The sequence below is a fragment of the Cervus canadensis genome, chromosome 5, assembly GCF_019320065.1.
Source record: "Cervus canadensis isolate Bull #8, Minnesota chromosome 5, ASM1932006v1, whole genome shotgun sequence".
Classification (NCBI taxonomy): Eukaryota; Metazoa; Chordata; class Mammalia; order Artiodactyla; family Cervidae; genus Cervus; species Cervus canadensis.
In genome coordinates this window covers 98,939,365-98,944,287 of record NC_057390.1, presented here as the reverse complement: position 1 = coordinate 98,944,287, position 4,923 = coordinate 98,939,365, and the positions used below count along the sequence as shown (strand labels likewise).

The following is a 4,923-nucleotide window of genomic DNA, read 5'->3' as shown; positions in this document are numbered from 1 at the left end:
CACCCCAGCTCACCTCTTCCCGCCCAGGCACCTGTGGACACACACGGGCTGCGGGCCCCGCTCCCCTGCCATCTTCCCCCGCCCTGTGGGAGACCCCTTCCTGCCCCAGCCCCTGGTGGTCCATGGCTTGCCCACTTGCTGCCCCTGGGTGATGCCGGCGGGTGTCGGGAGCACCGGGATGATGGTGCCCAGGCCCCACACGGGGTTCACACGGAGCGGCCCTGCCTGGCTTGACTCGGCTGCGGCCCCGCCCCCATAGGAAATGCCTGTGACCATTTGGGCAGCGCTGTCTGCCCACTTGCTTCCTAGAAACCACTGTCCCTTCCCCGGGGATCCCCAGAGAGGTGGCAAACAGCCAGACGGACACGCCAGGCACCCTGACCTACTGGGTCCCCAGAAGGCACCCGAGGTTGTGTGGAGTCACCCAGCACCAGCCGAGCCTTCTGGCAGGCTCGGGGTGGAATGTCACCCTGGCCCTCAGCTGCCCCTCAGGTTAGGTTTCAACAGCTCCTCGGGCAAGGCTTTGGGAGGAGGCATCTGGCGTGGGGGTACACCTCGGGGTGGGTGGCGCGGGGGAGTTGCAAACCCCAAATGCCATCAGTTCCTCCCAAGGCGAGACTAGAGCCCCCGGGCTCCTGTGTGAGGAGACAGCAGACCCCTGGGGGCGCAGACCGCTGCTCGCCCCTGCCCGGCCCCCCTGTGCTTCCAGGCTTGTCGGCGAGGCCAAAATCACCCCAACTCGGAGCTCTGTGGGGACAGGATGCCCGGGCCACTCGGCTCCCCTGAACCTCACGCAACGCCCGACAGAGCGGACGTGCAGAAGAGCATTGCCGCGTGAAGGGCCGAGACGTCCAGTGTCCAGGGCTAGGCCCCCACCCCACTGTGTCCCCAAGGTAGCTTCCCTGCAGCGGAGCTGGGTGGTCCCTGCGCCGTCACCTCCAAGCCCCGGGGCCAGCACGTGGCTCAGGGGCCCCTGGGTGTTTGCTGGCAGGAGTCCCTGCAGAGAAAGCCCCATAGAGGGGAGAAGGGCCCAAGAACGGGTGGGCGCGGGTGTTTGGGGCCACTGCCTGCAGAGGGCGGAGAACTGGGGGGTGGGGGCTGGGACCAGGCCAGTCTGCAGGGGGAGAGGGTGGCCCTGCCCCCCCAGGACTTGGGGCTCCACAGTAGTGCCGGGGTTGGGATCCGTGCAGGCAAGGAGACCCTGCCCCTCCTCAGGACCCCTCTTCAGGGTGTGGGCACCGTCAGGCCTGCCCAGCACCAGACCTGACTCCGTCTCTGTGCCCACTGCCCACCACTGCCCAAGGGGAGGCCGGTCCACGAATCTTTATGGCCCCCCCAGGAGGAGCCTGTGGGGGGCTGGGAGCCCCAGGGGGGTGGGCGGAGAGACCTGACCACACACACCATTTGCTGAGGCTGCTGCCCAGCTGCGAGGCCTCACCCCCCTGCCCACCCCCCGGGAACTGCCTCGGCCCATTTGGCATTTGTCCCCCTGACCAAGGAGACCGGTGGCTTGTTTTCCCAGGGAGCGGAGACAGAGAACTAGAGAGGGGATGGGGAGAGACTGGGGCGGGCCAGGAGGGGGCCAGCGGGCTGCACCCCCAGCCCCCAGGAGGCTGGCCAGCCGCGGGGAGGGGCAGGGCCAGGCCACACCTGCTCCCTGGCTCAGCTGCCCGGCCCGGGGGAGGGAGGGACAGGTGAGTCAGGAGCAGCCAGGCCCACATGCCAGCAGGCACGGCACAAAGACCCCTTTGAAATCGAGATCAAATGGTCTGGGAAGAGGCAGTGAGTTTCGGGGCCTCTCATGGTATAATGGGGTGGGGCAGGTGAGGTGGGAGGCGCGCTTCAGAGGCCTGAGGGGTCCTGGGAGCTTCCTCCATCCCCCTTTCTTCCTTCCCCATTTCCTCCCTTCCCTCCCCCTTCCTCCCTTCCCTCCTACCTTCCATCCCTCCTTCCTCCCTTCCCTCCCTCCTTTCTCCTTTCCTCCCTCCTCCCTCCTCCCTTCCCTCCTCCCTTCCATCCCTCCCTCCTCCCTTCCATCCCTCCTCCCTCCCTCCTTCCTCCTCCCTCCCTCCCTCCTCCTCCCTCCCTCCTTCCTCCTCCCTCCCTCCTCCCTTCCCTCCTCCCTTCCATCCCTCCCTCCTCCTCCCTCCCTCCTCCCCATCCCTCCCCCTCCTCCTCCTCTCCTCCCTCCCTCCCTCCTCCCTCCCTCCTCCTTCCATCCTCCTCCCTCCTCCTCCTCCCTCCTCCCTTCCCTCCCTCCTCCTCCCTCCGTCCCTCCTCCTCCCTCCCTCCTCCTCCCTCCCTCCCTCCTTCCTTCCTCTTCCCTGCTCCCCTCTGTTTCCCTCCTTCCTGCATAGGAGTCCTCAAGGGAGGAGTATTTCATCTTAACTGAGCCCCCGCTGACTGACCACCTCTGTTGGCACCCCGACCCTGGCCCTGGGGGCCACTAGGCTGGAGGCAGCTGGCACCTCCACACACAGGGCCAGGCCAGCAGGCAGCTCTAGGATGGGCAATGTTGGGAGCAACGGGACTTGGAAACTGCAGGTCGGGTGATGGCTCAGGGCTTGGGGAGGGCTCCTGGGACAGCCTGGGAGTTCGGCCTGGGAGACCTGATCAGTGCAGAGCAGAGAGGAAATCACCTCCCTCATTCTGAACACTCAGCCTCTATCAATACCACCGAGTGGGCCTTCACCCGCTGGTACTCCCCCCACCCCGGCGTGCCACCCCAGGCCCAGCACTGACATCTACTCCCTTGCAGCCCTGTGGGAACCATCCAGCTGCATGGCTGGTGGGGGCCTGGCCCGCGCCCCACCCCCGGGGTAGGGTCTTTAAAGTCCCGGCCTTGCCCACAGGGCCTCCCCAGGTACACACGGCCTCCCTGTCTCATCAGCCGCCCGTTCCAGCTGCTTTGATCCCCAGCCTGGGAACCCGGGCTCTGCCTCCCCCACACCTCCAGGCATCTCTGGGCACCGTGCCCTGAGCCTGGGCCAGGCCTGCCCCTGCCCCTTGACCCCTGCCTCCCTCTCTGGTGCGGCTCTGGCCTGGGGCAGCACTCCCCAGCGCCACCAGCTCAAGGTGGCCACGCGGTCTTAGAGGTGCCATCCTGTGTGTCTCTGGGAAGAGGGTCTGGATGCAGAGCCTGGGGAAGGGGCAGCCCAGGGCAGCGAACTTGGGATGAGCCAGGGCTCAGAAGAGCCCCAGCGGTGGGGGGCCCGCTGCCTGGGACTGGGGCCAGACTCCAGAGAGCAGAGCTTCCAGAGGGTGTGTAGCAGGTGCGGTTGCTTGCCAGTGGGCACGGAGGGCCAGAGAGGGGCTGGAGCTGGAGAAGCACTGGGCGCGGGTGTGGGGAGCAGGCCAGGCTCCCACCCCCACCTCTCTGGGCCGCAGCGTCCCACCCAGCTAGGGCCAGAGGAGATGGGGATGCGGCTGGGCTGGGGTCCTGGGCTGAGTGCCTACCCATTTGCACAGGCTGGCAGTCTGGTGAGCTAGGTTACGGCCCGGAGCCCCCAGGGCTCACGGAAGGATGAGGCGCCCTGGGCTGCACCCCCTCCCCCAGCCGGGACGGATGCTCCCAAGGGACCCCACCCCCAGGAGGAGGGAAGACATGAGGACACCCAGAAACTTTCCCTCCCTGCCCAGAGGCCAACGGCCTTTGAAGTGGGAAGGTTTGGCAGCAGGAGGAGAAGGGCCAGGGTATAATTAGAGACGGAGGTTTCACTCTCTCACACTCGCGGGAAAAGCAGCCGCTGATTCCCAGGACGGAGCCTTGCTCCTCAGACAGGACCCTGGGCAGGGTGTCCGGGCCCCACGGCCGCCCTGGCTTCCATTGTGGAGAGGGCAGGTGGTGGGACCTGCTCCCTGAGGACCACCTACCTGTCTCATGATGGAGAAGGGGACCGGGCAGAGGGGGGAGGGGCTCCTGGCAGCGCTCCCCTCCCTGCTGCTGGGGTCCGCTGAGGGGGTGCTGCCTCCATCTCTCAGCGTCTTACCACCTGGGGCCCAGATCCTGTTTCTAGAACAAAGTGACGGGAACCCCTGGGACTTCAGGCAGGAATCATGGTCAAACCCTGCTGAGTGTCATCCCCAGAAAGCAGGACACTTGGAGGAGACCGGGGCACCAGGGGTGTGCCGGCCCCCTCATCCTGGCCAGGGCACAGCTGCCACCTCCTGCCCTGGGCTGCACCTGGAGCGGTGAGGGCCTGGCCCCCAGCCTCCCCTCCAGACCCTGGTGTGGGGCCAGGGCCGCCTCATGGAGCCCAAGCCCCGCTGTGCCGTGCTCTCTCCGTAGTCTCTCTGCTGGTACTCCCTCCGTACCCTCACCCCATTCTCCCTCCTGGTACTCTCTCCCCATCCTCTCTGCTGCTGTGGCTGGGCCTGTGCCAGGAGGAGGACCCAGACCCTGCCCTCGGGCGTCCTGGGTTGACAAGGAGAAGGGGGCAAAAGGTTGGACTGTTGGCCCATGCATCTGGCCACTCCTGCCTCACCTTCTCCACCTAAACTCTGGCCTTTGGCCACGCTGTGCCCCGACTGGAACATGACTTTGCCTCTTATCTGTCTTTCAGGTCTCAACCTGGATCTCCAATCAGGCCTCCCTGAATCCCCCTGAAGCGAAGGTCCCTTCTTCGCTTGCGTGATCCATACATCCTTATCTCAGTGCTGACTACACTGAGCATAAATCCTAATGTCTAACTCCCTCTCCTACTGGTGTGTGTAATCCGAGGACACAACAGAGCCTGGTGTGAATTTATTTGTCCTCCCATTCTTCCTTCCTTCCATCTATCTATCCATCCAGCCACCCACCCACCTATCCATCCACCCACCCACCATCCATCTATCCACTTATCCATCCACCCATCCACTTATCCATCCACCCATCCACTTATCCATCCATCTATCCACTATCCATCCATCTATCCACTTATC

The 4,923-nt window shown here is 65.2% G+C and overlaps 1 long non-coding RNA gene across 1 annotated transcript; it reads left to right on the top strand.

The window, feature by feature from the left end:
• The first annotated feature begins 3,035 nt into the window (after positions 1-3,035).
• LOC122442363 lies at positions 3,036-4,689 on the top strand. The gene is made up of 2 exons (XR_006269640.1): positions 3,036-3,272; positions 4,563-4,689. It is a non-coding gene; the product is annotated as an uncharacterized LOC122442363 (long non-coding RNA).
• The last annotated feature ends 234 nt before the right edge of the window (positions 4,690-4,923 follow it).